Source organism: Lathyrus oleraceus, unplaced genomic scaffold, assembly GCF_024323335.1.
Source record: "Lathyrus oleraceus cultivar Zhongwan6 unplaced genomic scaffold, CAAS_Psat_ZW6_1.0 chrUn0001, whole genome shotgun sequence".
Taxonomy (NCBI): Eukaryota; Viridiplantae; Streptophyta; class Magnoliopsida; order Fabales; family Fabaceae; genus Lathyrus; species Lathyrus oleraceus.
Window position 1 is genome coordinate 134,975 of NW_026112392.1, and position 12,216 is coordinate 147,190.

The following is a 12,216-nucleotide window of genomic DNA, read 5'->3' on the forward strand; positions in this document are numbered from 1 at the left end:
ATACAAACTCCTCCGGAGGGACCAAATACTAGTAACCAGTCCTGAATCAACCAAAATATAATTAGTTTGTGCCTGACATAGCTTCATTATTTTTACATTAAAAATCTCAATCTAATGTTCTTTTGAATTGAGAATTGATAAAACTATAATTGAATTGTTATTGATCTACATATCTTGATTAAAAAATATAAAAAATTCAACTTCTTAGAAGGGTTAAACAATCACATAATTTTTAAACGAGTCTTTTTACATTCTTTTGAATATAAAGATGCAATATATGTTTCAATAAAAAATATTTGGTATTAACAAATTGTACTTTAAAATTTAAACTCCAAAATAAAAATAAAATTTCATTCTTACCCAAACTAACCATAAAAATAAGGCATAAAACACTCAAAAAAAAACAAGATTGATTGTTGTGAGAGGCCATTTTGTAAGATTTAAATTTATATTTTATTTCTTTATAACGAGTAAGACAAAGATAACTTCTATTATATAGGCCTAAAAACTATATTAGTTTTTTAATATCTCATTTGACTATTAACTTTACAAAAATTTACTGATTGAATCTTAGAGTAAGAAAGATAGATTTAAATAAATAAAGTGGTAAATAAAATGAATTTGATAATATTCAAAATAATTTTCATTTTCTATTGAATTTTTAAAGGAATATAAAATGATATTATTCACCAATGACTTAATACCTATAGTCAATTTTAATGATTAAAATATAATAAATAGATTTATATTTTATTTCTTTGTAACGAGTAAGACTAACATAACTTCTAATATATGGGCCTAAAAACTGTATTAGTTTTTTAATATCTGATTTGACTATTAACTCTTACATAAATTTATTAATTGAATCTTAAAGTAAGAAAGATAGGTTAGATTTAAATAAATAAAGTGGTCGATAAAATGAATTTGATAATATTGAAAATAATTTTCATTTTCTATTGAATTTGGAAAAGAATATAAAATGATATTATTCATCAATGACTTAATACCTCTAGTCAATTTTAATGATTAAAATATAATAAATAGATTATTAAATACTTAAAAATTATGTGTAATATATAATTATAAACATATAGTTTAATTGAATAGATTATTATAATATTGAAATTAATAAATTTATAATAAAAAATATTACTCAATTTTAACCAAATGACAAAATAATGGGGTCAAATTACATAGGATTTATTTTAGCCCTCGTCAAATTACGAGTTGGTTTAAAAAATTTACCGAATAAACCTTACACGAATGTCCGAACACAACAATTTTTTTAACACTTGAATAGTTTCTATAAATTATAAAATATATTATTAGTAGCTTTAATTGTATCATATTGGTCATGAATTTTGCAATGTTTTATTATTTTGATTTTTATGGTGACTCGAGTACAAAGATTTTCTTAGAATTTAACAACAAAACATTTCAACACTAACTTAATTATTTGGTCATTATTTTATCATTTTATTTACAATCTCATATGCTTGTGAAGAAATGTAGAGTGTTTGTACATGTAATTATGATAAAAACGACTATTTATTTTCTCATCGTATGCAAGTGTTTAAAAGGTTTGAGTCTTTATCTTGTAAATCATTCTCCTTAGAAGATTCTTTTACATTATTTATACTTTTTCTAACACTTTTGTTTCTAAACATATAATCCAATTCTGGTTTCATTACTAGGGTCTCCCAAATAAACTAAATCATCAGAGACATAATTAATTTGTATTTGAAATAGTGCTTTAAGAATCGAACTAGCTTGACCGGTCAAACAGAAAATTGAAAGTGTCGCCAATTTGGTCTTATTATTGGATCAGGCAAGCTATTAAAACAGTTGAAACTGACTAGAACTGGTCAAAATCAGTAAATCAGTGGTTTTGGAAAATCAGCGGGTTAAATGCTATTTTTTTTTCTTCAGGTAAAATGACATTATCTATCTATCTATCTATCTATATATATATATATATATATATATATATATATATATATATATATATATATATATATATATATATATATATATAAGATTTTTTTTAAAATTATTTGAAACAATTTTCCAACACTGGAATTATATTTATTAGAAATTGCAGTTAGTGTTTTATCCAGATTATGTTCCGACTAGACTTTGTTCAAAATTTATTTGGATTTCTATTTTGTACTAGTTTGTTGTGTGTGATGATTATATTTAGCATTTGAATTTAAATAATGAACTTGTGAAATTATTTAAATTTGAAGTTTTGTAGGTGTCATGATTTTTTTAGAGACCGAGTCACCTGTTCGACCAGTTTAATAACTTTATCTTTTTTGATAAAGGCAGATCTATTAAAATGACTTTTCCAATTTTATTCGGTTTAGTCATGCGGTTCGACCTGTGACCCAGTGGTTTGACTAACGAACGAGTGACTCAATACCCTCACGGTTTGATGACCCTTTCGATTGTTAAAACTTTGATTTTAAGATCTACCTAATCATCAAACTAATATTTTTTTAAAATAAACACCGGTAGTAGGATATAAATAAGGATTTTCTTCAAAACACAATTTAACATATACCTCATCAATCATAATTTTGACCAAACACTTGATTACCTCTTATAAAGAATTTAAAATTAGAATATTTGCATAACTCAAATAAATTCTTTATCTGGTGTCTTTAAATCCACCCTCACAAACTATCCATGTATAATATATTTTTTGTGATTTCAAGGGAACCATATTTTTGATAACTTTTAAACATCCATTTTATTCAACATGAAAACATAAATAATTAAAATATTTAAGTAACATTCTATAAAAAAAGACAATTCAAATAATATATATTCCATTTTAAAATTCATTTATTCGTAAGAGTGTTTATAGAATTTTAACGATTTACACAAATTTCTTACAAACAGTAAGTTCTAGATCTAAACTCAAGTGCACGTTTTATTATTTTTATTGAATTCATAGAATAAAATACATTAGTGAAAACAATAACATGTTGTCTTCTCAAGAGTAATATAACATTGTCCCCTTTTCAAAATCCCTTGCCACGGCAATCCTGGTCGCATGTTGCAACACAAGGCCCTATACAAACTCCTCCGGGAGGGACCAAAATACTCGTAACCAATCCTGAATCAACCAAAGTTTAAAATTAGTTTGTGTGTGACATTGCTTCATTATTTTTACATTAAAAATCTCAATCTAATGTTCTTTCGAATTGAGAATTGATTAAACCATAGTTGAATTATTATTGATCTACATATCTTGTTTAAACAAAAAATTAAAAAATTCAACTTCTTAGAAGGGTTAAACAATCACATAATTTTTTAAACGAGTCTTTTTTACTTTCTTTTGAATATAAAGATGCAATATATGTTTCAGTAAAAAACATTTGGTGTTAGTAAATTCTACTTTAAAATTGAAACTCAAAAATAAAAATAAAATTTCATTCTTACCCGAACTAACCATCAAAACAAGGCATAAAACACTCAAAAAACAAGATTGATTGGTGTGACATGCCATTTTGTAAGATTTCAATTTATATTTTATTTCTTTGTAACGAGTAAGACTAACATAACTTCTATTATATAGGCCTAAAAACTGTGTTAGTATTTTAATATCTCATTTGACTATTAACTTTACATAAATTTATTAATGGAATCTTAAAGTAAGAAAGATAGATTTAAATAAATAAAGTGGTCAATAAAATGAATTTGATAATATTGAAAATAACTTTCATTTTCTATTGAATTTTGAAAGGAACATAAAATGATATTATTCATCAATGACTTCATACCTATAGTCAATTTTAATGATTAAAACATAATAAATAGATTTATAAATACTTAAAATTATGTGTAATATATAATTATAAACATATATTTTAATTGAATGGATTATTATAATATTAAAATTAATAAATTTATTATAAAAAATATTACTCAATTTTTACCAATCGATTGACAGTGGACGCAAATCGATTGCACAGACTTATTGACTTTGAAAAAGTAGAAATGTTCAGTTGTCAATCGATTGACACTCATGACCAATCGATTGGTCCTCTGCATTCTTTGAAAAACAGAAATGTGAGATAAACCAATCGATTGGGCTTCCCCAACCAATCGATTGGCTCATGACTAAAACTTCAAATCTCATTTCTCTAATGTTTCTAAATGCATTCCATCAATTATTAATCACTTGTTATGTTATATTTATATTGAATCAATGTTGAATGTGAGAATTGCATGTTGAATCTAGTGAGTTAACCTAGTGATCATTCTTAGGTCATAAGTTAGACTTATAACTTAGATAACATTGGGAAGCGACATTCATTCGCACGATGCTTATGTGAAGGTCATAAATGAATGGTTGCTATAGTTGAGAGTGGGACGCTTTGTATAGAACATACGAGCATGCATGAACTGAGCTTGCCTTAGACATAAGTCCGCTCAGGGATTGATGTTTCGTGAATCTGAATAGTGACTTATTTTGAGTTGTGGGAACTCATGAGCATGTTGCCATACATTGCGAGATTTTTCCCATCACTTAAGTCTTCTTTCCTTTGTCGGATTAAGTTGGATATTGATTAGAAAACCCTGTAGAGCCGAGTGGACCCATAAGATAGGGAACCCATTGGGATTATAATCTTACCCCATGTTGTTGATTTTTTTTCAGGTAGTTCTGATCAGACGAAGGCTAAGGACAAGATAGAGTGATGTCTTGCTTACCGGATGTTTTAGATGGCTTCTCTGCTGCATAGATATTTTTTTGAGATCATTCTACAATGGTCTAGTTCGTAGTTTTATTTTAGGCACCTTTGTGTATATCTTGTGCCATGTAGCATTTTCTATTGGGCACGTAATATGTACACTGTTGTCGTTAGGCGCTTATGTCTTTCAGTACCAGTATTACATTATGTATAATAGGTATTCTAGACATATATTATATGTGGGTGTTACAGCAAGTGTTTAAAAGGTTTGAGTCTTTATCTTGTAAATCAATCTCCGTTGAAGATTCTCTTACATTATATATACTGTTTCTAATACTTTATTTTAAAAACATATAATTCAATTCTTGTTTCATTACTAGGGTCTCCCAAATAAACTAAATCATTAGACACATAATTCGTTTGTTTTTAAAATAGTGCTTTAAGTATCGACCTAGCCTGACCGGTCAAACAGAAAATTGAAAGGGTCACCAATTTGGTCTTATTGTTAGATCAGGCAATTAAATCAGTTGAAACCGACTAGAACAGGCCAAAACCAGTAAATCAGCAGTTTTGGAAAATCAGCAGATTAAATGTTATTTCTTTATTCTTCAGACAAAATGACATTGCAATAATATATATATATATATATATATATATATATATATATATATATATATATATATATATATATATATATATATATATATATATATATATATATATATAATAATTATTTTTTGTTAAAAAATTATTTGGAACAATTTTCCAACAATGGAATTAAATTTATAAGAAACTGCACTTATTTTTTTATTCAGATTATGTTTCAATTAGACTTTGTTCAAAATTTATTTGGATTTGTATTTTCTACTATTTTGTTGTGTGCGATAATTATATTTAGCATTTGAATTTAAATAATGAACCTGTGTAATTATTATAATTTGATGTTTTATAGGTGTCATGATTTTTTTAGAGACCGGTCACCTGTTCGGCCGGTTTAATAACTTTATATATTTTTTAATAAAGACAGATTTATTAAAACGACTTTTCCAATTTTATTCGATTTAGTCATGGGTTTGACATGTAAACCAGTGGTTCGACTAATGAACGAGTGACTCAATACCCTCAACAGTTTGATGACCCTTTCGATTGTTAAAACTTTGATTTTAAGATCTACCTAATCATCAAACTAAGATTATTTTTAAATAAACACCAATAGTAGGATATAAACTAGGATTTTCTTCAAAACATAATTTAAGATATACTTCATCAATCATAATTTTGACCAAACACTTAATTACCTATTATTAAGAATTTAAAATTAGAATATTTGCATAACTCAAATAAATACTTTATTTGGTGTCTTTAAATCCATTCTCACTAACTATCCATGTATAATACATTTTTTGTGATTTCAAGGGAACCATATTTTTGATAACTTTAAAACATCCATTTTATTCAACTTGAAAACATAAATAATTAAAATATTTTATAAAAAAAGAGAATTCAAATAATATATATTCCATTTTAAATTTCACTTATTCATAATAGTGTTTATAGAATTTTTAAGATTTACCCAAATTTCTTACAAAAAGTAAGCTCTAGAGCTAAACTCAAGTGCATGTTTTATTATTTTTATTGAACTCATACAATAAAATTCATTAGTGAAAACAACAACATGTTGTCTTCTCAAGATGAGTATAACATTGTCCCCTTTTCCAAATCCCTTGTCGCGGCAATCCTGATTGCACGTTGCAACACAAGGCCCTATACAAACTCCTCCGGGAGGGACCAAAATACTGGTAACCAATCCTGAATCACCCAAAGTTTAAAATCAGTTTGCGTGTGACATTGCTTCATTATTTTTACATTAAAAATCTCAATTTAATGTTCTTTCGAATTGAGAATTGATTAAACCATAATTGAATTGTTATTGATCTACATATCTTGTTTAAACAAAAAATTAAAAAATTAAACTAGAAGAGTTAAACAATCATATAATTTTTTAAACAAGTCTTTTTTACTTTCTTTTTAATATAAAGATGCAATATATGTTTCAATAAAAATATTTTGTGTTAGTAAATTGTATATAAAAATTGAAACTCAAAAATAAAAATAAAATTTCATTCTTACCCGAACTAACCATTCAAACAAGGTATAAAACATTTAAGAAAACAAGAATGATTGGTGTGACGGACCATTTTGTAAGATTTCAACTTAAATTTTATTTCTTTGTAATGAGTAAGACTAACATAACTTCTATTATATAGGCCTTAAAACTATATTGGTATTTTAATATCTCATTTGACTATTAACTTTATATAAATTTATTAATTGAATCTTAAAGTAAGAAAGATAGGTTAGATTTAAATAAATAAAGTGGTCAATAAAAATGAATTTGATAATATTGAAAATAATTTCATTTTTTATTGAATTTTGAAAGGAATATAAAATGATATTATTCATGAATGACTTAATACCTATCATCAACTTTAATGATTAAAGTATAATAAATAGATTGATAAATTCTTAAAATTATGTGTAATATATAGTTATAAACATATAGTTTAATTGAATAGATTATTATAATATTAAAATTCATAAATTTATTATAAAAAATGGTACTCAATTTTAACCAAATGACAAAAAAAATGGGGTCAAATTACATAGGAGTTATTTTAGTCCTCGTCAAATTACGAGTTTGTTTAAAAATTAACCGATTAAACTTTACACCAATTTCCGAACACAAAAAGTTTTTTAACACCGGAATAGTCTCTTTAAATTATAAATATATTATTAGTAGCTTTAAATGTATTATTTTGGTCGTTAATTTTGCAATGTTTTATTATTTAGATTTTTATGGTGACTCGAGTACAAAGATTTTCTTAAGAATTGAACAACAAAATATTTCAACCCTAATTATTTGGTTATAATTTTATCATTTTATTTACAAGTCTCACATGCTAGTGAAGAAATGTAGAGTGCTTGTACAAGTAATTATGACCAAACGACTATTTCTTTTCTCATCCAAAGCAAGTGTTTAAAAGGTTTGAGTCTTTATCTTGTAAATCTATCTCAGTCGAAGATTCTCTTACTTTATTAATATTTTTTCTAATACTGTGTTTTCTAAACATATAATTCAATTCTTGTTTCACTACTAGGCTCTCCCAAATAAACTAAATCATTGGAGACATAATTCATTTGTATTTGAAATAGTGATTTAAAAATCGAACTAGACCGATTGGTCAAACAGAAAACTGAAAGGGTCACCAATTTGGTCTTATTGTTGGATCAGGCAAGCTATTAAATCAGTTTACACCGTCTAAAACTGCCCAATACCAGTATATTAGTGATTTTGGAAAACCAGCGGGTTAAATACTATCTTTTTTTTCTTTAGACAAAATGACATTGCAACGATATATATATATATATATATATATATATATATATATATATATATATATATATATATATATATATATATATATATATAATATATATATATATATATATATATATATATATATATATATATATATATATATATATATATATATATATATATATATATATATATATATATATATATAAAACTAGATTTTGTTAAAAAATTATTTTGAACAATTAGACAAGCTATAAACACAAATCATGCGGTTATTTTTTTATTCAAATTATGTTCCAATTAGACATTGTTCAATATTCATTTAGGTTTGTATTTTGTACTATTTTATTGTGCGTGATGATTATATTTAGCTTTTGACTTTAAATAATGAACTTGTGAAATTATTATAATTTGAAGTTTTGTAGGTGTCATGATTTTTTTAGAGACCGAGTCACCTGTTCGACAGGTTTAATAACTATATAGTTTTTTTATAGAGAGAAATTTGTTTAAATGACTTTTCCAATTTTATCTAGTTTAGTCATGTGGTTCGACCTATGATCCAGTGGTTCGACTAATGAACCAGTGACTCAATACCCTCAACGGTTTGATGACCCTTTTCGATTGTTAAAACATTGATTTTAAGATCTAACTAATCATCGAACTAAGATTTTTTTAAATAAACACCATTATTAGGATATGAATAAGGATTTTCTTCAAAACACAATTTAAGATATACTTCATCAATCATAATTTTGACGAAACACTTGATTACCTCTTATTAAGAATTTAAAATTAGAATATTTGCATAACTCCAATAAATTCTTTATCTGGTGTCTTTAAATCCACTCTCACTAACTATCCATGTATAATATATTTTTTTATGATTTCAAGGGTACCATGTTTTTGATAACTTTAAAACACCTTGTTTATTCAACTTGAAAACATAAATAATTAAATATTTAAGTAATATTTAAAATAAAAAAAGAGAATTCAAATAATATATATTCCATTTTAAATTTCACTTATTCATAATAGTATTTATAGAATTTTCAAGATTTACACAAATTTCTTACACAAAGTAAGTTCCAAAGTTAAACTCAAGTGCACGTGTTATTATTTTTATTGAACTCATACAATAAAATTCATTAGTGAAAACAACATGTTGTCTTCTCAAGATGAGTATAACATTGTCCCCTTTCCAAATCCCTTGCCGCGGTAATCCTGGTCGCATGTTGCAACACAAGGCCCTATACAAACTCATCCGGGAGGGACCAAAATACTGGTAACCAATCTTGAATCAACCAAAATTTAAAATTAGTTTGCGTGTGACGTTGCTTCATTATTTTTACATTAAAAATCTCAATCTAATGTTATTTCGAATTGAGAATTGATTGAACCATAATTGAATTGTTATTGATCTACATATCTTGTTTAAACAAAAAAAATTAAAAAATTCAACTTCTTAGAAGAGTTAAACAATCAAAGCATGTCAAAACTAGTTAAACAATTAAATAATTATTGTTGGATCAGGTAAGTTATTGAATCAGTGGAAATCGGCTAGAACTGGCCAAAACCAATCAAAGCAGGCATATCAGCGATTTTGGAAAACCAACGGGTTAAATGCTATTTTTTTCCTAAACAAAACGACATTGCAATGATATATATATATATATATATATATATATAAAAGTAGATTTTGCACAAAAATTATTTGGAATAATTTTTCAGCTTTGGAATGAAATTTAGGCTTAAATAGTCTGTTGGTATCTATAAGTTAGCAAGTTTTTGGTTTTGGTCCCTGTAATTTATTTATTTTGGTCTGAGTCCCTATATCTCACTTTTTGGGTTGGTTTTAGTCCCTAAAGTCAAAATCTACAGGTTTTCTGCGGATTTTCCTGTGGATTTTAGTATTAAGGACTAAAAGTAACACAAAAGTGAGATATAGGGTGTCAGACAAAAATAAATAAATTACAGGGAACAAAATCAAAAACTCACTAACTTACGGGGGAATAAATTACAGGGAACATAATTCTTTTCACCTCCTACCACTAGTTCTTCGAACTACAAAGCTCAGAATTCTTCACTGCACTATGAGGATACATAGGCATGATGGCCCCAATCCTCACCGAGCACTTTATCTATTTCTTTTCTTTTTCCCATTCTTTTGCGAGTAGTCTTTAGATATAACACTTATTCGAGCGAGAAAAATCACAACGGCTTCCACGGAGTACTATGGATGATAGGGGTGCTAATATCTTCCCCTTGCATAACAAACTTCATTACCCAGCATATCTCTTTCCCCCGGTTTTATCGATGTTTTCCCTTTTCTTCAGGAATAAATAAAGTCTGCTGGCGACTCTATTGTATGTTTGAGCGTGCAATACGTTCGGGTATATTTCCGCTAGCTTCAAAGACCAAAAATAATATTTTCCATTGCTAACAGCCTTGGTATCCCCATTTTGATTGACTCCACCTCTAATAAGCCTTTATTTGACATATCCTTTGGCCAGTATATGCGAGTTTTGGTGGATTTGGACCTCACCAAAGAGTTAAGACACAAAATTCTGGTGGAAAGAATTGGTTTTATGTTTTTGTGGAGATCGAATATGAAAGACTGGATGATTTCTGTAATTTTTGTATATGTATTGGTCATTCTAATGATAATTATAGAAGGAAGAATGGTCAGGATGCAGACTTGAGCAGAGGTAAAAGCAAGAAAAACAAGGAAAGGTTTGTCCCTGTTAAGTAGAAAAGAAAAGGGTGTGTATATTGAAACTAGTGAAACTCTTTCCTCGGTACCTGAAAAGGAGCATGTTGATGATCATGGTGAAAGGAATAAGAACCCTATGGTTACAGAAGATCCCTTTATGTGAAACACTGAGAACACCATCAACCATACAGGTCAAGGGGAGGCTACCATACTAGTAAACAACCAAAATCTTTAAAACCAGTTAGTGGTTGCGGAAAAATAAGTTGAGAGATATGAAGTTGCCAGCTCAGAGGACTCTGAGCTTATAGATGTGTTAACTAGTAAATTTTAACTAGAAAAAAATAAGGAGTAAGAGCGAGACTTTCGACAGGAAAGATGGGCCAAAGGATATAGGCTGGGTCGAAAAGGATATCGGTGGGGAATGAGGCAGACGAAGTCGAAGCCAAATAAGCAAAAACGAGATAATAAGTTGAGCAGAACATGGGGGAATTTGCAAAAGATGTGGAGCTGCAGGTTTAGACGTGTGCCACATTGTAGATGGCCAACGACAATGTAGCAGTTATTTCTTATTACTATTTAAGTAGATTTGATTTCTAATTTTAGAGGGTCGCATTTGTAACATTGTAGAGGGAAAACACTCAAAGTATCAAGCGTTTAGAGAAAAGAGTTCATTTCTACAAAAATGTATGCTTGCGTTCACATTTACCTTCAAGCAATTTAAATTACCAAGTCTTTTTTATCTACTTTGCCATTTATGGTTTATCTTGTCTTTCATTCATCTATTTTAATTGCACCTTTTACAAGCATTTCCTGTCAACCGTTTTCTTAATCCAAACATTTAAAAAAAACATCCCATAAACTTAACACTTAGTCTAGGATTTTGTAGCAAATCCTGTAAGTAAACCTCAATAGGAGGCTAGAGATTGTTCCCGCAAGAACCACGTGCAAACAAATTGACGCACTCGGTGGGACCCGTTATGTTAAGTATATGCAATTACGTAGTGGTAAAATGGTAATACCACGTCCAAATCCAAACGAAGAACCATCTTCGGGAGGAAGTACAGTTGTGTCGCAAACATCTGATGTTAGTTCTGGCACTGCGTCTGCGGTTTCGACTACGCATAGTGGACCAATATTGACACCACGTCATCCTAAGATTCTAAGGCCTAATGGGACTTCAAGGAAATATATGCCCAATTTCACAGTGCCCATGCATCGAACCTTAGGAATGCCAACTGAATTTATGGCAAGTATACATAATAGTAGTTTGATGTTTGGTAGCAGTTCGACATTTGGTGAAAATCCATCATCGTCATTCCCACCCTACCATGGGTTAGGACCTTTGGCAAACCAATTCAGTCAACCCCCAGGTTTTGGTTTGTCACCTCAGCCGATCCCAACTTTCATATCGAGCTTTGTCGCAGTCA

The 12,216-nt window shown here is 28.1% G+C and overlaps 1 long non-coding RNA gene across 1 annotated transcript; it reads right to left on the reverse strand.

Annotated features, from left to right (window-relative positions):
* Positions 1 to 2,825: 2,825 nt before the first annotated feature.
* Positions 2,826 to 3,541, reverse strand: LOC127110549 (uncharacterized). Its single transcript, XR_007797336.1, has 2 exons — positions 3,448 to 3,541; positions 2,826 to 3,121 (listed from the first exon to the last, which is right to left on the reverse strand). It is a non-coding gene; the product is annotated as an uncharacterized LOC127110549 (long non-coding RNA).
* Positions 3,542 to 12,216: the final 8,675 nt, after the last annotated feature.